Source organism: Acomys russatus, chromosome 6 (assembly GCF_903995435.1).
Source record: "Acomys russatus chromosome 6, mAcoRus1.1, whole genome shotgun sequence".
Classification (NCBI taxonomy): Eukaryota; Metazoa; Chordata; class Mammalia; order Rodentia; family Muridae; genus Acomys; species Acomys russatus.
This window is the reverse complement of record NC_067142.1, coordinates 12,492,576-12,515,309: the sequence shown is the minus strand read 5'-3', so window position 1 is coordinate 12,515,309 and position 22,734 is coordinate 12,492,576.

Genomic DNA, 22,734 nt, shown 5'->3' with positions numbered 1-22,734 from the left:
CTGATTATAATATTTTCCCCCTTTCTTATTCTCAGTTTAAGTAAAAGGTAAATTTTTTGAACTCTTTGAACTCTTATTCTCAACCCTGAAGAAGATTTCATGCACAATTGGAATTCTGTTACCAGCTGATATTTGTAGTGTCCTCCCTATACTAGGTGGAGCTAATGTGTAATATTAAGGCTTCTCTGTTCTACCTAATCTATTGCTTACTACTATTTACAATGAACACTAGAATAATGGATTTCATAACTATTATTGTTCTCATTTCATCTCAGCACTCCTTTCTGTGCTTCCTTCCTGATTCTACATATCTATGCTAGGTGCGTATGTATTTGTAGTAAATATATATCCTCCTGATTATATGCCTTCCTTATAATCATATTAAAATATACTTTTTTGAAGTAACAATTACTTAAAATATACATCCTCTGATATTAGTACAGCTACCCTTGTGTCCTTTTACCAATTTTAATGTATCACTATTTTTTGTTGTTGTTTTCTTGTTTGTTTGTTTCTTTGAGACAGGGTTTCTCTGTATAGCATTGGCTGTCTTGGACTCATTTTATAGACCAGGCTATCTTCGAACTCACAATGACCCACCTGCTTCTGCCTCCTGAGTGCTGGGATTAAAGGCATTCACCACCATCCCCGGCCAATGTATTATCTTTTAACATTAAATTATTTTCAAAATATATGTTTCCTCAAGTATTACATAGATATCATAAAATATATAGAGTATAATAACATTTTTGAAATATGTTTTCCCCTTTTCGTATTTTATTGAGTTACTTATCTTTATTTTTTATTGCTGATGGGAATACTATCTCCTATTTTTCTACTTGCTTTTGTTTCCGTTTCTTACAGTTTATGAAATGCTTCATTCTATTTTCTTTTCTTTTGCTATGTATGTATATTCTAATACAATTTCAATCCTTTCAATAATTTGTTACTTCCCTCATTGTATTATTTCATTTTGTTTTGTATTTTATAACTGCTTATGCTAAAATTCCAATTGGTATCATAATTTAAACAGCAAATATAGCTTTGGTGGTACATACCTGTGATGCAAACACACAGGAGTCTGTGGTATGAGGGCTCTGAACACAAATTTGCATATCAAAATTAACACACTTGAACACATACACACAAAGACACATGCACAGATTCACACATGTGCACACACGTACACACACACATATACAACCACACAGTCTCAGTATAGTATGCATAAATATTCATTTAACTTCAACAGTGTTCAAAAAATTTGCTACAACATAGTCTGATTTCCTCTTCACTCCTTTCTCCTATAATCAAAAAAATAAAATTTTATATTCACTGCTTTATAAATTTTATCTGTTGTCATATTGTTCTTTAATTTGTATACATAATTTATTTATTTATTTGAATTTGAATATATTTATGACAATTGAATTAAAGCAAACTATGAACTTGGGAAGTAGTTGCACTGACTTTTCTGAAGAGGTCACAATTGCTTGTTTTTGTTTTTTATTGTTTTTATCACAGTTGCTTGTTAAGAGTATTTTCTAGGTCTTTGTTTCTCTTAATTCCTTATTCTGCCACATTGAATCTTAAGTCCCATATCCTGAGCTTTTCAAAGTTTCTGATGCCTCATTATGCTTGTCTATGCTTATTTCTTTTTAGTGATATTAGAAGAAATTGTCACTGTTTTACTTTCTGTCCACAGTGTTGTTTCTTCTCTGAGACCTAATCTAGTAACAATGCTTTTAATTTTAGAGTTAAAAAAAAATTAAATATGACTTTATTTTTTTCTTCACTATCTTAGTTTCATAATTGAGATTGCCTACATCTGTTGCTGGCTTATTACTCTTCATTACTGGCTGCCTATCCACACTCTGAATCCTGCCTTGATCACTTGATCACCTTGGATCATCTATCTACTTGTGGCTTGGGGGTTTGTTTTTTGTCATTGGTTTTGTTTTTAATATTTGATTTTAATTTTTGTGGATGTGTGTTCCTGTATGAGTTTATGTGTACTACATACCTGCATGTGCCTGAGGAGAACAAAATACTTTGTTAGCCTATGAAGCTGCAGTTAGAGTTGCCTGTAAGCTGTCAGATATATGGGCTGGGAAGAGACTCAGGGCCCTCTGCAAGGACAGCAAGCACTGGTAATTGATTAAAAGTCTCTCCATCCTCCATTCAAGTTTTTATAAGAAGACATTTTTTTGTGTGACATTTCATTTATTTCAGTATCATTGGACTTGGTAATTGCAACTTATGATCTCTAAAAAATTAGATTTCTTTTGTTTTTGGATTTTTTCTGTTTGCACATCTCATTTGGTTTTATTTAGGATATTTCTTTACAAGTAACGCACACTTAATGACTCAGTGCATGGTGCTTCTCAGAAAGGCCATAATTAATAATAATAACAGCAGCCAAGTATGATGTAGACATACAAGTAAAATAGATCATAGCTAACACAAATCACCAATAGTTATGAAAAAACCCAAAAGAAAAAAATAACTCAATGTCATTATGTCAATGAACCTTTTGATAAATATGGATATGTTTAAATTTATCAAGCACATTATAAAGGAAATGACAAAATGTGGGCATACTCAGCCATAATGAATGTCACCTTCACAATGTTAGCATATTGTGCCATCCATGACTTCTGGCTTAAGGGTAGGAAAGAAGGTTCTAACATCTTTCAATATCCCTGCTTAGCAACAGACATGTAGGGGCAGGAATATGATTGATACTGTGTCTTTTGTTTTCTGTTTCAGAAGTCCTGAGTTTTGTTTGTAGCACCAACACTGGGTAACTCACAAACTGCTTGTGACTTTAGCTTCGGGGAATCTAATATTTCATGACTCTGCTGCCAACTGCATGCTTGTACATGGAGACATAGAGATAAAAAAATTAACCATAAACTAATTATTTAATTATTTAAAATATTTTAATTTTAACTGTGTGAGTGTGTGTGTGTTTGTGTGCATGGGTGACACACACGTGTCAGAGACTTTCAGAGGTGTATTCAGTTACTCCAGAGTTAGAGTTATAGGTGCTTGTGGTTGCCTGACATGAGTCCTAAACAACAAACTACAGCAAAACTTGCTGATAATACCTGGACTGTCCTTCAAGTAGCAATGAAAATAATTCAGATAAGAGAAAGAGAAAAACAAACAAACAAACAAGCAAACAAATATGAGTGGTGTTTTTTCCCAAAGAGAGAGAGAGGGTTCATGCACATATAGGCACAACCATGTATGCCAAAAGAACTCTGGGTCTTATAAATTCCTGAGAAACTTCCTACTACAAAGCTACATCTTTAGTTGTGATTCTGTCTTAAGGGTTTGCTGGGACACACTGATTAGACTCTCTGTGTCTTAAATAATGAACTGGGCAAGTCACAGGTTATTAATAGTGCAAATATGGATTCATTAGAAATGACTGAGAAGGCATACTTTACACTGCACAAAGTAGCAATCATCCAAGGCAAGTTATACACTCTTTGTAGTGACACTATAGGGCTTATGGCCCTATTATTACTCGGAAAAGAAAAAGGAAAAACAAACGAAAGGAAAGGAAAGGAAAAAAAAGAAAAGGAAAGGAATGGAAAGAAAACATGACTACTGCCTGTAGGTATGGTGGAGGAAAAGGTTGATAAGTGGGAGATCATATTCAGGGGTAGGAACCTATAGGAGAGTCCAGAGTGGCCATAAACTGACTGAGTTGTACCATGTCTGAGAGAGAGGAGAATGGTGAGGGAAGGGGAGAGACGAAACCAGGTGCACCAGCCAGGAGTATCAAAGGTACCAAGAGAGCAGATAATCAAAATTGTTGGATTATATAAGAAGGGGTTAAAAGCTCCCTAGGATGGGACTTGGGGTATACCTCACAGAAGGACCTTTTGACAGGTAGAGCCTGAAGATACTGGGAGCTCAGTGTGGCCAGGTTCAATTTGATATATAAAATAGGCAGCTCAGATATTTGTCCCGGGTTTGTAACTTGACAATTACTTAAGAGCAGAGAGCTTTAGAATAAGTGGACCCTTTAGAGGTTAATTGTAATAATTGATTTTTTTGTGGAAGGGATACTATCTATAGCTTTGGATGGGTCTGGGGCACTCTCATATGGCATGAAATCCCTTCTTACTAGCAGGAATGAGGAATTAGTTTCCTTACGGCTTATACCCCCATGTCTGACCCTGTTCAACACTAGAACTCAGAACTTACTTTTGGGCTTCTAAGGAATGTGCTCTCTAACCATGCTACAATGAAGGACTTTGGTGAACACAGAATACAAATTATTCATGTACTTAATATAAAACAGTGTTCAGTCATTCAACATATTGCCTAAATTGAGTTACATGTGAATAATGACAGGGATCATCATATATTTCAACAATCTAAGAAAGTTCTTTCTGTACTTGTTACAAGCAATAATGGGACTGGATGCCTTGTGCTTGTTTGTGACCATGACGGTTGTTCTTGGTTTTTTGTTTGTTGTTTGTTTTTGAATTTTTTATTTATTTAAGTAATTTATTCAGATTAAATCTTATTTGTTATTCTCTCACTTATATCTTCCTAATCCTGCTTCCTCTGTCTTTCATCCTATGCCCTTTCCCTAGGTCTGTGACAGAATGGGACCTTGTCCCCCACCATAAGATCATAGCTTCTCAGGTCTCTTCCTGGTAGCCTGCTTACTTTTCCTCTGAATTTCACCAGGTCTCCTCACCAACGGGAAGTGGTCTAATAGGGGGCACTAGAGTTCAGGTGCGAGTCAGTCCTTGCTCTCCACACAATTGTGGAGAATGTGCTGTTCATTGGCTAGATATGTATAGGGGTTCTAGGTTTACTGCATGCATTGTCCGTGGTTAGTATAGTAGTTTGTGCTGACCTGCCTGCGTCCAGATCTGCCAGACTTAATGATCTTCTTGTAGGTTTCTAGACCGTCTGGATCCATCTAATTCCCCATTCTTTTTTACCTCCCTCACCTGCAGCTCCAATAGGAAGTCCTAGTATCCATCCCAATCACCGGCTAAGTGAATCCTTTCATGCGATATCTCTGTTGATTTATTGTTCAAGTATAAATGAGTATATGCCATGTTGGCCCTAGGTTCACTCACTCAGCATGATCTTTTCCACTTCCATTCATTTGCCTGAAAATTTATGAATTTCCTCATTTTTAATAGCTGAGTAATATTCCATAGTGTACATGTGCCACAGTTTCTTTATCCATCCTTCAAATGAGGGATATCTTGGTTGTTTCCAGGTTCTGGCTATTAGGAATAAGGCTGTTAAAAACATGGTTGAGCAAGTGTGCTTGTTGTATGGTGGTGCTTCTTTTGGATATATTCTAAGAAGTTGGATAGATGGGTATTGAGGTATCCCCATTCCCAGTAAAACCATTTTGGAAATCATTCTGGGGCTTTCTCAGAAGATTATGGTTGTTTAATGATAATATTTTATTGAGATGAAACCAACTATTCTCAGAATCTCAGAAAAAACATTTTGGGTGTTGGTTTAGTGGGTCTCAGTTATCAAAGAGTGTCCATAAATAGAATGTTGCTTAAGTGTGAATACCAGAAGTTGCTGATTATGGTGTCCCCATTTATGCACAATGTACATGCTTATATGTCAGGGTACTCGATTCATGCATTGATTTCCAGTGTTATGGATGGAAAATAGAGTCTCATACATCCCTCATCTGTGTGTACATGTGAAAGGACATGTCATATGTTGGCATAAGGTGTCTTTGTTCATTGCTTTTCACTGTTTAAACTGATGCAATGTATCCTACTTGAACACAGTGCTCACCGACTGGGCTAGTTTAGTTAACCAGCTTGCTGTGGGGGATCACCTGTCTCAGTCTAGCGCTATGGCCTTTTAGGTGGGCCATTACACCTGCACACCATTCACATAGGAAATGGAGATTGAATTCTGGTTCTCATGCTTGCAGAGAACATATTCTATTTCACAGACTTGTCTTTTTTTTTTTTTTTTTTTTTTTTTTTTTTAATCAAGGAAGCCCAAGAAGCACTTTCCCTAAATTGCATTAGTGTTTATTTTTCTGGCCCTTAGTCACTTTGTTTCTGTTCATTTATCTCAATTCAGCCTCCTATTGAAACATAGGTAGTAATATATTTATAACTAATTCTCCTACCTTTTAACAATAAAAATGGAAATAAAATTTTTTAAATAAGTTCTGACAAGTTTTAGATAGCTACCATTAACAGATTGATTAGATCCTAGCTCTTTTGGTTGAGTCATTGTTTTATCTATGTGATAAACTAAGGAGAGATTGTTCTGTGGACAGCTATCCCAGACAACTGTTTTCTACTACAATAGGCCTGGGCATCCTTCTAGACTGGTTGTACTAAGAACAGCATGTTTCCAAAGCTAAGATTTATCACTCATGAAACAGACCATTTGCAAAACTAATAGGTAAATTAGCTAAGAGAGACAGACTATTAGACACAATGCTATGGTTTGGAGTCTGGGTTGGGGAAGGAAGCAAAAGAGATATGTAGAAGCCAAAGTTCCCTGAAATGACAGGAACTATCAGTCTGTGGTGGAGGTTGTGGTCACTCAAAGAGAAGTGCTGTTAGTATGCGTTATCAACACCCACTATCATTTAGGATGCTCTTTGAGTCAAAAGCAAATCTAGACACCTCAGTTACTGAGTATGTTCAAATGCATTATATGGTATGAAAACATGCCTGAATTTATTTACATTCGACATTTTATTGTTACATTTCAATGCGTTATGTATCATGTATGTGATATATGGGTATAAGCATTCATATGTGTTTAAGGCTATGTATGTGTGAGTGTGTGTGTGTGTAGACTGGATTCTGATTTTTGATGTCTTTCTCAATTGCTCTTAATTTAAACAGAATATTTCATTTAATATATTTCTCAGTGACTGTCTAAATTGGCTGACCAGCAGACTCACAGGCCCATCTATCTCAGATCTGATTGTGCAGCTTTAGACATGGGAGCTGGAATAGAACTCATATCTTCAGGCTTTATAGAAAGCACTTAACCTACAAGGCCATAGTCCCATCTCCTCTACTAAACATTTCTGTGATTATTCACAGCCTTTCTAGTAAGCACTTTTTATGTGGACATATTAGCAGGCCTTACTTTATTCCATTGTTCTGGCTCTGCCCTTTTTCTTCCTACATATGTCAATTTGAAGTAGCAATGTAACAATCCAAAAGGCTATTGGCCATATTGATCAAAGCAGGATCAAGAAAATCAAATAGAGTATTTGATAGTGTATGCAGATCTCAGAAAGTTTATGAGGTTCAATTTCATGATATGTAAAATGAATATAATTTCACCTTGTAGATGGCTTTTAATTTTGATAATAAATAGAGAAACAGAATAAGCAATGCTAATCATAGGTGATTCTAAATGAATCCTAGGAAACTTATGAGGAGATTTACATGCATTGTGTCATTTAAATCTCACAGCAAACCTGCATCATGAAAGCTGTTATGGATTATATCTTTTTTCATTCAAATTTTTATTTCATTTGTATTAAGTATTTTATATAAAAATATATATTATCTACATCAAGAAGAACCATGAAACAATCAAGAATTATATATATATATATATATATATATATATATATATATATATATATATATATATATATATGTTACATTCATAGTATTTTGGTTATTTGTATTTGGCAACCTTAAAGAACACATCTCTCTCATCTTAGTGAATCTAAAATTCTAAAAGTAAATCCATATCTGTCATATCTCATCACTGTCAATTTAAAACATCTATGTAGACCTAGAAATATCTTGACCCCTAAACAACAAAGCTTAGTTGTAAAACTAAACTACCTGGTCTTCAACCCCATAAGAGACTTGAGAAGAAACAAAATTAATTACCTGAGTGTACAGGGGGTACAAGTTAGCAGCTGCAAAATGAGATGATGACAGAAAATCTTTGATGCCTGAACAATCATCCAAAACACTCTATGATGTTGGAGCATCATCTTCAACCTTCTGGTACAATATATCTGACAGACATATTTGTGAGGCAGAAACTATTGAGAACTTTTTTACCCTGCCTTGGCAGGGTTTTGCTATTGACTCTGCATGCATATTATGTTTGAAAAAGTGGCATGTGGAAGGTTGAGTTTCTTTCCCAATGATACTGAGCTAATGAGTTCAGGGAGTGTTGCCTCACATCCAAGATTGTTGGCCCCAGAGGCTTGACTAACAGCCACCAGATACGGCTGTCCTAATAGTGTACTCAACAGATGTTTCATTCCAGTGCTGGAGAAATAGCTCAGTGATTAAAACATTAACTGCTATCCTCAAGACCATAGTTGGATGCTTAGTACCCCTCTCAGGCCATTCACAACCACCGTAACTCAAGCAGCAGGTGATCTGACACCCATTCTGGCCTGTGAAGATACCTGTACTTAAACAAACATATTTCCACAAACATACATATACATACATAAATGCAATTAAGTCTTAAAAACATATCCCTCTTGGCTTTTATTACCACCTCTTTACGTCATGTCTACCACAGGGATCAAAGTTCAATTTGAATTCCTTTTTACCTACCCTCCAAGGTACTCCGTCTTCAGATTGGTTAATAAAGTGGAAAACTGCTTTATCTTCAAAATATCAATTACTTTTGAGCCTGTGTGCTCATGGATGAAAATCCCAGTGGATCCCTCTCACTTTCTGCTGCTAAATGTGGGAGCTCTTCTTCCTCTTGCATCTCCTATAAATTTGAGTGGGCACATGTTTCCATTTCCTTGTTGCACTTTCCTTAATATTTGGGAAGCTGTGTTGAATAAATACTGAGAATGGCTTGTTCCTGTGCACAACTTATTTCTTTGTATCCACATTTATCATCATAATCACCTATAAGGTAACATCAAAGGGCTCATGCAATAATTCTTTGAGTCCTACTTAATTGCTGTTACAATCTGTAGGTTTGTATGTGCGTATGTATGTCACTATATGCATGTGGAGGCCAGAATTAACCTAGTACACCATCCTTCAGGATGTTGTCCAAATTGTATTTTGAGAAAGATTTTTCTCATTGCTCTAGAATTTACTGATTTGAATAGATCATCAGGCCAGTAAGCACCAGGGCTCTGCCTGTCTCCTCTTCCCCAGCAATGGAGGTTTAAACATATCCCACCACGCTTAGGATTTTACAAGGGTTTTGGGAAGAAAACATTCAGGTCACAGAAAATATTTTAGTGCCTTAACCACTTCCCCATCCCCTGTTTTGCTTGTCTGTTTTTAATTCTAATTATTTGCTTAGTTTTTTTCTATAGTGAATTCTTGCAGTTTGAAGATCTCACAGTTGTTTTTGAAGCAGTATGATGCAGAAGAATATGGAATCAGGGTTGTTAAACTTGACTTCTCATGCAATACACTTTTCTCCCTCAATTCCTCCCATAGACATTGCTGGGCACTTTCTAATTCCTTGAGTTGGATGAAGAGTCAATTCAATCTTTTGTTCATTTTTCGCTTAACTTGGGGAAAGCATTTATGTGGATGTATGCACATGAGAAGAAGTACAATAAATAAAGTACCTAATAGACAAGGTTTTGTAGTTAAAGCCACCTAAACACTCTGGACATTACTAAAATGTTCTTTATGGACTAGTGGTAAGTAGTCTGATACTTTCTATTGATGTTCTCAACAATAGCAGCTCTGGTCTCTAGCAGCCACATCATCTTGAAGATGACCAACAGATTCTGTCTACTGCACCATGTTGCTGGTGAGTATGTGACAGAATAGGAGTTTTAAATTTATTTCCTTCCTTAAGATGCTTTCAAGTTCCAATGGGTTTCTTTTGATCACAGATTAATATGTGTCTGTATTTAAAAATTAACTCTCCTCTGAAGCCACATTGTTTTTGCATATGGAGGGGCTACATAAGGAATGTGTTTTCATTTACAGGTTGAGGGTTGAGCTCTGAGGATGACTTAGTGAGAGAATATGTTTTTTTTTTTTAATTTTTGATGTTTTAGAATTTATTCATGTTACATCTGGATTTTTACCTGCTCCCTCATATCTTCCCATTCCTACCCTTCCTCCCTTTTATGCCCTATTCCCGTCCTTTACTCCTCTGATGGGGTGAGGACTCATCCCTGACTCACCACATACTATCAGATCTCGTCTGCCTTCCCCTTCCTTACTACAAGAAATGGACAGCCCACAACAGGAAGAGATCAAATCTAGGGCAAGAAAGTTCATGTTAAACACAGTTCTCAATCCCTACCACAACATTGACATGGAGTATGAGCTGTGGATCTGAACAAGAGCCTAGGTTCTCTGAATACATTATCTTTTCTTGGTGCATCAATTTGTACAGGCCACCCTGTATCCAGATAGCAGACTTTGAGGGTCTCCTTGTCGAGTTCATAACACCTTTTCCTGCCATATGCCCACTTTCCCATACCATTCTCAGCACCAACTTAGTGTCCTTTTGTGTGTCCTAAGATCTGTCCCAATCACTCGCTGGGTGGAGTCTCTTAGAGGACTTCTATGTTGGACTAATATCTACTTAAATGTGAGTATATACCATGCACATTTTACTGGGTCTGGGTATCTCACTCAGGATGATCATTTCAATTTCCATCCATTTGCTTGCAAATTTCATGATTATGCTCTTTATGATAATTGAGTAGGATTCCATTGTACTAATTTATCAATATTTCTGTATCTATTCTTTGGTTGAGAGACATCTAGGTTTTTTTTTCTTTTTTTTCAGATCTGGCCATTATGAATAAAGCTGGTATGAACATAGTTGAGCAAATATCATGGCTGTATGATAGAGCATCTTTCAAGTATATTCTAAGAAATGGTATAGGGGGTCTTGAGGTAAAGCTAATCCCAGTTTTTTGAGATAGCAAGAGATTGATTTTCAAAGCAAAATCGTACCAGCAATGGAGGAGTGTTTCCGTTTCTCCATATCCTCTCCAGCATGTGTGGTCACTTGAGTTTTTGATCTTGGCCCTTCTGACTGGGTAAAATGGATCTCAGTGTCATTTTGATTTGTATTTCCCTGAAGAAGTTTATTGAACGTTTCTTTAAGTGCTTTTCAGCCATTCAATATTCTTCTGTTTAGAATTTTCTATTTAGCTCTGTACTCCTTTTAAAATAGGAATATTTGGTTTCTTGGTGTTTAGTTTCTTAAGTTATTTATATATATATACATATATATTATCCCTCTGTTGGATGTAGTGTTGGTGAAGATATTTTCTCTGTCTGTACGTTGCCATTTTGTTCTGTTGCAAGTGTCATTTGCTTTACAGAATAATTTTCAATTTCACGAGAATCATTTACTAATGGGTGATCTTACAACCTGTTCTAGGAAGGTTTCTACTATGTCAACTGAGTTCAAAGCTCTTCCCTGTTTATAGTCTAACAGATTTATTTTGTATGGTTTTATATGGGGTATTTATTGCACTGTATTAAAATTTTACTCCAAGTAAATAATATGTATCTATTTGTACTATTCTACATATAGATATCCAGTTAGGCCAGCACCATTAGTGGGAGATGATATATTTTTTCCATGGTATGGTTTTGGCTTCTTTAAAAAAAATCAAATGTCCACGTGTGTGTGTGTGTGTGTGTGTGTGTGTGTGTGTGTGTGTGTGTGTATTTGTATTCTTGTGTCTTCAATTATTTTTGTCACAGTACCATGCCATTTTTATTAATATTGATCTAGAGTACAGCTTGAGATCAGGGATGGAGATACATCTGGAAGACTTTTGTTACACAGAATTGTTTTAGCTTTGTGGGTATTTTGCTTTTACATATGAAGTTGAGAATTGATCTTTCAAAGTATATAAAGAATTGCAAAGATATTTTGAGAGTGATTTCATATCTGTAGACTGCTTTTTGTAGGATGGCCATTTTGACTATGTTGATCCTCACAATTCACCAGCACGGGAGGTCATTCAATCTTCTGATATCTTCTTCAACTTTTTTCCTCAGAGACTTGAAATTTTTAAATACAAGTCTTTCACTTGCTTGGCGAGAGTTACACCAATATTTTTTATATTATTTGTCCCATTGTGAAGGGTACAGTTTCCCTAAATTCTTTCTCAGCCCATTTGTCTCTAAGAGCATAATCTGATGTGTTTTTAAGCTAATTATTACTTCCTTTCTCTGTGACCCACCTTTTAAACAAAAAAGGCCACCACCTGAGCAAGGCAAAAGGAGATAGTTGTCACTAAATTTTCCAGGATTAGGGAGAAAGAGAGAATCATGGAAAGAAGAAGAAGAAAGAAAAAGACCATAGGAGAAGGGAGAAGAGGAAGGCCACCATGGGTTAGGTGGAAGAAAACCATGTGGCCACCATGAACAGAGGATTTGACCCAGATGAAAAACATTAGCAAACATTTGGTATTATGGATGGGAGGTAGTTTTATAGAATTTGTTAGAAACAGATGACACGGCATGAGGCAGGTATGGGATAACTGCCCCTCTATGGAAAGTAGTTTAGAGGATTAATGTCTACCTTGCCTGAAGTTAACTAAGGTTGTTTAAAAATATAACAGGTGTCTGTGTCTTGATTGATTGCCAATAGGTTTTACTGAAGTAATGATAATTGTAGGCTTGATAATAAATAATTATTAGGCCATACAGATAATTCAAAAACATTTGTCATTTGTATATAGGACAGCCACATGTTTTTGTAATTAATATTGTATCCAGCCATTTTAATGAAGGTGTTTATCAGTTATAGATGTTCTCTAGTGGAATTTTGGTGGTAATTAATGTATAATACAATATCATATGCAAGTAGTGATACTTTGAATTCTTCCTTTCCAGTTTGAATATCATCGATCTCCTTTTTTTTTTTTTTTTTTTTGTCTTATTGCTCAGCTTAGAATTTGAAGTGCTATACTTACAAGATTTGAAGAGAGGAATCTGCCTTGTGTTGTCACTGATTTTAGTGTAAATGCTTTGAGTTTCCATTTAATTTGATTTTGGCAATATTTTTTCTATATGCAGCCTTGATTATGTTTTTCTATGTGGCTTTTATCCATAATTTCACCTTTACTTTAAACATGAAAGGGTCATGGACTTTGTTGGATGCTATTTCAGCATCTAATGGCATGATCATGTGTTTTTTCTTTCAGTTTGTCTATATGGTGGATTACTTATATTGATAGACGACTGTATATCGAATCACCCTACATGACTGGGCGGAATCCTACTTCTTCTTGGCAAATAATGTTTTTGAGGTATTCTTAGATTCAGTTTACTAGTATTTTATTGAATATTTTTCGAGTCAATGTTCATAAGAGAAATTGGTCCGAAATTTTCTTTATTTGTTGGGTCATTGTGTTGTTTAGGTATGAAGGTGACTGTGGGTTCAAAGAACGAGTTTGGTAATGTTCCTTCAGTTTCTTTTTTGTGTAATAATAAAGTATTATTTAATTTACTTACCTGATATTGATTCAACATTGGTAAGTGGAATCTACTAAGAAAGTAGTCAATTTCATTTCGATTTTAAATTTTGTGCCCCATAGGCTTTTGAAGTAAGATCTAATGATTCTTTGGATTTCCCCAGTGCCAGTTATTATGTCTTAATTTTCATTTCTTTTTTTTTTTCTTTTCTTTTCTTTTTTTTTTTTTTTTTTTTTTTTTTTTTTTTTTTTTTTTTTTTGGATTTGGATAATGTCTCTCTACCTTTTAGTTTGGCTAATGTTATGTATATTTAAGGAAGCTTTTTATTGCTTTCTTTGAAATCAGGTTTCAGTTTGATTTTTTCCATCCACCTACTCTTCTTTGGTGTGTTTGCTTCTCTTTTTCTAGTGCTTTCACATGAGATGTTATGGGGCTTGTATGAGATAATTTCAATCACTTTATGAATGCACATAATGTTATGAACTTTCCTCTTGGGCCTGCTTTCATTTTCTCTCAAAGTTAGGGTATGTAGTACCTTCATTTTTATTAAATTTTAAGAAGTTTCCTTCTTTTTTCCTTTCTTCCTTCACTCCTTTACTTTCTCTCTCTTTCTTTCCCTTTCTTTCTTTCTTTCTTTTCTTATTTATTCCCTTCCTGGTCCAGTTGTCACAGAGTATAGAGTTGCTCACAATCCAAGTATGTACAGGGTTTTGTTATTTCTGTTGTTGTTGAGCTCTAACGTTTTTCCATGTTGTTCTGCTAGGATAGAAGGTATTATTTTCATCTTATTGTATCTGTTGAGGCTTGGTATTTTATACTCAGGTTTGGAGAAGGTTCCGTGATGTGTTGAGAAGAAGCACATCTTTTGTGTTTGGGTGAAAAGTTCTCCAGATATCTGTTAGGTTCACGTGGCTCATGACTTTTGTTGGTGTAATCATTTATCAGTTTTGTTTCTGTTTAATTTGCTTATCCTATGATGAAAACAGCATGTTGAAATTTTCCACTATTATCATGTAGTGATCAATGTGTGGTTTAAACTTTATTAATGATTGTTTTACAAAAGTAGGTGCCCTTATACTTGTGGAATAGATGTTCAGAATTGTGATGCCAACTTGGTTGAATTTTCCTCTGATGTCCATCCTCATCTCTTTTGATTACTTTTGGTTAAAAGCTATTTTATTAGATATTAGTATAGCTTCTCCAGCTTGCTTCTTGTGTCCATTTATGAAGAAGATTTTCTTCCAGCGTTTTCCACTTTTGATTTTGGAGGTCTGTTTTTGTACTTGTCTAACTTTTGTATTGATTAAGTCAAATTATCTATTTACTAATTATTCCTGAATTTAATTAACCTCTTTGGATAGAGATGTCCTTCTAGTAATTTCTTTAGGGCTGATTTTGTCTATAGGTACTGTGTAAATTTGTTTTTGTCTTTGGATATCATTCTTTTTTCATGTACGCTTATTGAAAGTGTTTCTGCTTATACCTGTCAGTACAGGCATCTGTTTTCTTTATAGTAAAAATGGCCATCATACCAAAAGCAATCTACAGATTTTTTTTCTCTTTTTTTTTTACTTTTTTTTTATTAATTTATTCTTGTTACATCTCAATGTTTTGTGCAAGGTGACAAATATGGGTCCAGTTTCATTTTTTTACACATTTACCTCCAGTTAGACCAGCACCATTTGTTGAAGATGCTATCCTTTTTCCATTGAATGGATTTGGCTTCTTTGTCAAAAATCAAGTGACCATATGTGTGTGGATTCATATCTGGGTCTTCTATTCGATTCCACTGATCAACCAGACTGTTGCTGTGCCAGTACCATGCTGTTTTAATTACTATTGCTTTATAGTACAGTTTGAGATCAGGTATAGAGATTCCTCCAGAGCACCTTTTATTGTACAAGATTGTTTTAGCTATTCTGGGTTTTTTATTTTTCCATATGAAGTTCAGAATTGAACTTTCAATGTCTTTAAAAAATTGTGTAGGTATTTTGATAGGGATTGCATTGAATCTGTAGATTGCTTTTGGTAGGATGGCCATTTTTATTATGTTAATTCTCCCAATCCATGAGCAAGGAAGATCATGCCATCTTCTCAGGTCATCTTCAATCTCTTTCTTCAGAGTTTTGAAATGTTTTTCATACAAGACCTTCACTTGCTTAGTTAGGGTAACTCCTAAATATTTTATATTGCTTATGGCTAATGTGAAGGGTGTGGTTCTCCTAATTTCTTCCTGTGCAAGCTTGTCATTTGTGTATAGGAAGGCTACAGACTTTTTTGAGTTAATTTTGTATCCAGCCAATTTGCTGAAGGTGTTTATCAGCTTTAGGAGTTCTCTGGTGGAATTTTGAGGGTCACTTATGTACACTATCATATCATCTGCAAATAGGGATAATTTGACTTCCTCCTTTCCCATTTGGATACCCTTGATCTCCTCTTGTTGTCTTATTGCTCTGGCTAGAACTTCGAGTACTATATTGAAGAGATATGGAGAGAGTGGGCAGCCTTGCCTTGTTCCCGATTTTAGAGGAATTTCCTTGAGTATCTCACCATTTACTTTGATTTTGGCTATTGGCTTGCTGTATATAGCCTTTATTATGTTGAGGATAGTGCCTTGTATCCCCGATCTCTCTAAAACTTTAAACATGAATGGGTGTTGAATTTTATCAAATGCCTTCTCTGCATCCAAGGAGATGATCATGTGGTTTTTTATTTTCAGTTTGTTTATATGGTGGGTTACATTGATGGATTTCCGTATATTAAACCATCCCTGCATGCCTGGAATGAAGCCTACTTGGTCATGATGAATGATATCTTTGATGTGTTCCTGTATTCGTTTTGCAAGTATTTTATTTAGTATTTTTGCATCTATGTTCATAAGAGAAATTGGTCTGAAATTCTCTTTCTTTGTTGAGTCTTTGTGAGGTTTAGGTATCAATGAGACTATGGCCTCATAGAATGAATTTGCTAATTTTCCATCCATTTCTATCTTTTGGAGTAGCTTGAATAGTATCGGTTTTAGCTCGCCCTTGAAGGTCTGGTAGAATTCTGCGCTGAAACTATCTGTCCCTGGGCTTTTTTTGGTTGGGAGACCATCGATGATTGCTTCGATTTCTGTAGGCAAAATGGGACTATTTAGCTTGTTTATGTGTTCTTCATTCAATTTTGGCAAGTAAAATTGATCAAGAAAATCGTCCATTTCCCTTAGATTTTCAAATTTTGTGGCGTATATGCTTTCAAAGTAGGATCTTATGATTCTTTGAATTACTTCAGTGTCTGTTGTTATGTCTCCCTTTTCATTTCTGATTTTGTTGATTTCAATACTGTCTCTCTGCCTTTTAGTTAATTTGTCTAATGGTCTGTATATCTTGTTGATTTTCTCAAAGAACCAGCTTTTGGTTTTGTTGATTCTTTGGACTGTTTTCTTAGTTTTTAATTTGTTAATTTCAGCTGTGAGTTTTATTATTTCCAGGCGTCTACTTCTCTTGGGTGTTTCTGCTTCTATTTTTTCTAGGGCCTCCAGTTGTGTTGTTAAGATGCTTATGTGCAATATTTCCAATTTCTTTTTAAAGGCACTTAGTGCTATGAATTTTCCTCTTAGCACTGCTTTCAATGTATTCCACAAATTTGGGTATGTTGTTTCTTCATTTTCATTGAATTTCAGAAACTCCTTGATTTCTTTCTTTATTTCTTCCCTGACCCAGGTGTCATTTAGCAGAGAGTTCTTCAGTTTCCAAGTACGTGTAGGCTTTTTGTTATTTCTGTTGTTGTTGAATTGCAGCCTAAGAGCATGGTGATCTGATAAGATACAAGGTATTATTTCAATCCTCTTGTATCTATTGAGGCTTCCTTTGTGACCTACGATGTGATCAATTTTGGAGAAGGTTCCATGGGGTGCAGAGAAGAAGGTGTATTCTTTCTTGTTTGGGTGAAAGGTTCTATAGATATCTGTTAGATTCATTTGACCCATGGCATTGGTTAATGATGTTATTTCTCGGCTTAGTTTCTGTTTCAATGACTTATCCTTCAGTGAGAGTGGGGTGTTGAAGTCTCCCACTATTATTGTGTGGGGATCGATGTGTGGTTTAAGCTTTTTTAGGAGATCTTTTACAAATGTGGGTGCCCTTGTATTGGGAGCATAGATGTTCACAATTGTGATGTCATCTTGGTTGACTTTACCTGTGATGAGTATGAAGTGTCCTTCCTCATCTCTTTTGATTAATTTTGGTTGAAAGTCTATTTTGTTCAATACTAAAATGTCTATGCCTGCTTGCTTCTTGTGACCATTTGCTTGGAATATTTTTTCCAACCTTTTACCCTGAGGTAATGCCTTTCATTATGGGTGAGATGTGTTTCTTGAATGCCGAAGAATGTTGGATCTTGTTTATGTACCCATTCAGTTAGTCTGTGTCTTTTTATTGGAGAATTGAGGCCATTGATATTGAGAGATATTACTGACCAGTGACTGTTAAGAGTCTTAATTTTGATGTTGTTTCCAGTCAAGCGTTTGTGTAGTTGTGTTTTTGCCATGGGATAATTATGTTTTTCCTGGGTAGTTTTGGTTGTAGCTTGACCCTTTGGGATGGAGTTTTCCTTCTAGTACCTTCTGTAACGCTAGATTTGTGGATAGGTACTGTTTGAATTTGTTTTTGCCCTGGAATATTTTGTTTTCTCCATCAATGGTTATTGATAATTTTGCTGGGTAAAGTAGTCTGGCCTGGCATCTGTGGTCTCTTAGGGTTTGCAGGATCTCTGTCCAGGCCCTTCTGGCCTTTATGGTCTCTGCTGAGAAGTCGGGTGTAATTCTGATAGGTTTACCATTAAATGTTATTTGGCCCTTTTCCCTTGCAGCTTTTAATATTTTTTCTTTGTTCTGCATGTTTTGTGTTTTGATTATGATGTGGTGGGCAGTTTTTCTTTTCTGGTCAATTCTATTTGGTGTTCTGTAGGCCTCTTGTATGTTTATAGGCATTTCTTTCTTTACATTGGGGAAATTTTCTTCTATGCTTTTGTTGAGAATAGTTTCTGGGCCCTGGAGTCTGATGTCTTCTCTTTCTTCAATGCCTATTATCCTCAAATTTCTTCTTTTCATGGTGTCCTTAATTTCTTGGATGTTTTGTGTCAGGAGTTTTCCAGATTTGGCATTTTCTTTAATGGTTGATTCAATATCTGTGATTGTATCTTCTAGACCTGAGAATCGTTCTTCGATCTCTTGGATTCTGTTAGAAAAGCTCACCTCTGTGTTGCTCGCCTTCTTCTCTGAGGTCTCACGTTCTTCTTTTTCTTCTGTCTGTGTGTTTATCATTGAATCCATTTTTATTTTCAGATCTTGAACTGATTTTTTGATATCTTTCATCTGATTTTTTGTATATTCCTGAGTTTCTTCCATTGCCTCTCTATAGGTCTTCAGAGCTTGAACTGTTTTATTTATTTCTTTCATCTGGTTGTTTGCATTTTCCTGCAATTTTTCCAGTTCCTCTCTATGTGCTTCTTTTATGTCTCTCACCTGTTTGTCTGCGTCTTCCTGCATTTGATTACTAATTTTATTTGTTTCCTCCATTATTATCCTCATTACTAAGGATTTGAGGTCATTTTCTTGTATTTCCGTTGTATTTGAGTTCTCTGGGTTGTTTTCTTTGGGATAGCTGGAAACTGGAGATGCCATGTTGTTTTGGGGTTTTTTGCATATGCTTTTTCGTTGTCCTTTAGACATCTTGCCATCTTTGTTTTTGTTGGGTAGCTTCCAGAGTTGGATGGAGGTAGTCTGATGATAGATTCACTTGTTTTCTCACAATTTCCCTAGGCTGGGAGCTCAAAGCTTCACTGGTGTGGATTTTAGGAGGTTAGCCCTGTTGTTCTGGTCTCTCACAGCCAGTGATCTTCAGCCCCCCTGTGCTGTGGATCCTGCAATTGTTCTGGGTCTCTGAATGAGCGTTGCACCAGGCCAAGGTATCCACAGTCTTCTGTGTTCTCTGACAAGTCCAGCCAGAAAAACTGAGCCTGAACCACGGGCTGAACTCAGCCAGATTGCCAGGGCCTGAACAATCTGCTGAGCTCAGCTAGGGATTCTGGGCCCAAAATGCACACAGGGTCCAGCCAGAATTTTTGGGCTGGGACTACGCACCAAGTTCCGCTAGGGCCTTTTGGCCCAAAGTGCCTGCTGTGGTCAGATAATGACTCAGGGCCTGAACTGTCCACCAATCTCAGCAAGGAATTCTGAATTCAAACTGCACACTGTGTCCAACCAGAGTCTTAGAGCTGGGGGAACCGAGCGCTCTGTCCAGCCTGCGCCACAGTAGGAGAACTGCGGTTGCTCTGAGTTAGTGCCAATGGTGGAACCAAGTGCTCTGCCCAGACTGTGTCAGTGCAGGGGAGCTGCCGCTGAGCTGAGGTGGCGCCAAGGGTGGAACTGAGTGCTCGGCCAAGCCTGTGTCACAGCAGGAGAACTGCGGCTGCTCTGAGTTAGTGCCAATGGTGGAACCAAGTGCTCCGCCCAGACTGTGTCAGTGCAGGGAAGCTGCTGTTGTGCTGAGGTGCTGCCTAGTGTAGAGCTGCATGCTCCACTATGCCTGCGCCACAGCAGGGGAGCTGTGGCCGAAGCTGAGTTAGTGCCTCAGGCAGAATTGCTTGCTGGGCTCAGCCAGTACCCGGGACTCAGGGGCCAAACTGTTCGCCGAGTCCAGTCTGGGTCCGAAGGCTCCACGGGACCCAAATCCTGCCCCAAGTCCCCTCTCCCGCAGCAAATCCCACCAGCCACCACACCAATCGCCTCCACCGGAAGCTGCAAACCTCAGCCACCGCTGCTGGCACGCTGGTGCTGCTGCCTCTCCACTGCCTCTCCGATCAGAGAAAATCCACGCTCCTCCTGTGTGCAGGGGCACGCAGGTCCTCCGCACCCTGGTCCCTCCGAACCGTGGAGCACTCCCGCTGCTGTGACGTTCGGACCTCGGTGTTCCTGGCTCAGAAATCTGTGCAATTCCCTGAATTGTACACTGGAGCCTCCAAATGCGGTCCACACTGCTCGCTGCCATCTTGGATCCCTCCAATTCCTATTATTCTTGAATTCATCTTTTGATGTTGTTCTTGAGGACTTGGATGTTTCATGTCAGTAATTTTTTAGGTTTAACATTTTCTTTTATGGTTGCATCAAATTCTTCCATTGTACCTTCTATACCAGAGATTCTTTCCCCTACCTCCTGTATTCTTTTGGTGATGCTTGCCTCTGTAGTTCATGTTATCTTTTGTAAACACGTTCTTTCCAAAACTTTCTCTCTGTGTGTGTTTTTATTTTTATTGATTCCATTTCCATGTTCAGATCTTAAAACATTTTATTGATTTTTTTAAGTGTTGTTCACATTTTTCTGAATTGTTTCCCACTATTTCTTCATTTCCACTTTATAGGTCTCTTTTAGAGCCTCTCTAAGTGTCAATCTCTTTGACTGTATCTTCTTGTTTTTCTTTATGGATTGTATTTATTTGCTCCATTATCATCAGCATAAGTATGGATTTGGCATCATTTTCTTTTGTTTAACATTTGTTAATGTGTCCAGAGCTCATTGCTTTGAAAGAACTGGGTTCTGGAGATGACATATTTCTTTGGATATAGTTGTTTGCATTTTTACGCTGGTCATTTACCATTTTTCTGCCTCTAGCATTGTGTGGTAGTTTCTGGTGCCCTTCACTTACTATTGAGAGCTTCTCATGTGTCAGTGGCTATACACTGAGATCACAATGCCAACAGGAACCAAGGGACCCCTCTATGGATCACCTGAGTGATCTAAGGTCAGATATGGGAACTTTCTATGGACCAGTCAATTGACTTGAGGTCAGATTTACCTGTGTTGAACAATGCAGTCCCTTCTCTTGCTGGGAGATTCAGACATTGATATTTTGTGGCTCATATTTCATTCTTATACAATGAGTTAAGTGTTCTGTGTGCAGGTATCTGGCTAGATTCTGGAGAACAAAGTCCCACTTACATGATCTGGAAATTTTTATGTAAATTAACCAGGTAATTTAAGGTCATATCCACTTGTGTCCACACTGTTGGGTCTCCTCAAGGTTGGAAGATCTAGACATTGGTGTTTTGTGGACCATGGTTTAGTCCAAGATACTGAGGGTATTGTGCTGTGTGAAGGGATATGATTAGATGATGGAAACAGCCAGCACGCTTGCAGTGGCACAGGGACTTTTCTGTGAACTAGCTGTGTGACTTGAGGCTGGACCAATCTGTATTTGATAATGTGTGGTCCCATCTCACCTGGAAAATAATAGCACTGTTGCTTGGGAGCCCAACATTTAGTCCTTCACAGGATGCAGATCACAGTATGCAATCACTGCTATCCTGCTGATCAGACACAATATGTGATCTGAGATGCCATCTACCTAGTGCTTCAATGAACAAAGTGTTTGGCTTGTAAGAATGAATTACTAGATTTGATCTTCAGGACCCGTGTTTCTAAAAAAAGCATGTGTTGCAGGTACACAAATATAAATCCAGTGCTGGAAAGACAAAAGTGGGTGTTCCTGTGGTTTGCTGGTCAGAAAACCTAGCTTTGCTGATGATATTCAATCCAGAGGAAATCCTTATCTTAAGAATAAAGAAGGTTATTGGAATCTAAAAGCTGATTTGACATTTGAGATTGTTCTCAGGATTTAACACATTCCACAGATACTTACATCTTCTCACATATGAACAGACACACACACAGACCCATACACACACACACACACACACACACACACACACACACACACACACACACACGGAGGAGAGAGAGAGAGAGAGAGAGAGAGAGAGAGGAGAGCAGATGAGGAGAGAGAGAGAGAGAGAGAGAGAGAGAGAGAGAGAGAGAGAGAGATTTGAAGTGACATATAAACACTGGAATGCTAGGAGCAAATTATTTCTGAGGGAATTAACTGGTATAACAATTATGGAAAAAGTGTTATTTGTTGTCAATGGACAATATTCCTTAAATATGAGTCACTGCAAAGAGGAGGCCTCAGAACTACTTGGAAACAAGAGGAAAGGAATGAGGTGAGCAGCTTTTCTTATAGATATGCCAACACACTCACCATTGCACCATGTCATATATGGGAGGAAATCAACTTAGACATTCCAATCCCATTGTCACCTGACCACAAACAGTGGAGACAGTTTAAGTACAGCCACAAAAGAAACCATTCAGCAAGATCAAGTCCATTCTGTAGGGTTGTGAGAAACAGAAAAGAGTTCTTAACTTCTGCAATCATTTGTGCTGGTTGATTTTATAGATATAGCTCAACAAAAGGCTAGAGATTTGAAGCTTTTTTGAATTTTTTA